The sequence below is a fragment of the Habropoda laboriosa genome, unplaced genomic scaffold, assembly GCF_001263275.1.
Source record: "Habropoda laboriosa isolate 0110345459 unplaced genomic scaffold, ASM126327v1 scaffold409, whole genome shotgun sequence".
Lineage (NCBI taxonomy): Eukaryota > Metazoa > Arthropoda > Insecta > Hymenoptera > Apidae > Habropoda > Habropoda laboriosa.
The window spans coordinates 106,747-106,949 of NW_017100630.1; the positions used below are offsets into that span (position 1 = coordinate 106,747).

Sequence of the window (203 nt, forward strand, 5' to 3'; positions counted from 1 at the left end):
AAGATTGATACTTACAACAAACATAAATGCTTTCTATAACTACATTTTTTATGTAATGAATGCTACATGCAAAGAATACTTAAAACAACTAAGGTTAATCTTTATGTTAGTGTATTAAAAAAAAATATTAAAATTCCCATACACAGAAAAATTAGTTCTGTACAAATAAATAATTACAAACTTCTTTTAATTTAATCATAAGA

General features: G+C 21.2%; 1 protein-coding gene across 1 annotated transcript in view; it reads right to left on the minus strand.

The window, feature by feature from the left end:
- LOC108576776 (microspherule protein 1-like) overlaps positions 1-203 on the minus strand; it is a 2,597-nt gene that overhangs the window by 1,644 nt on the left and 750 nt on the right. The gene's annotated exons all lie outside the window — the stretch shown is intronic.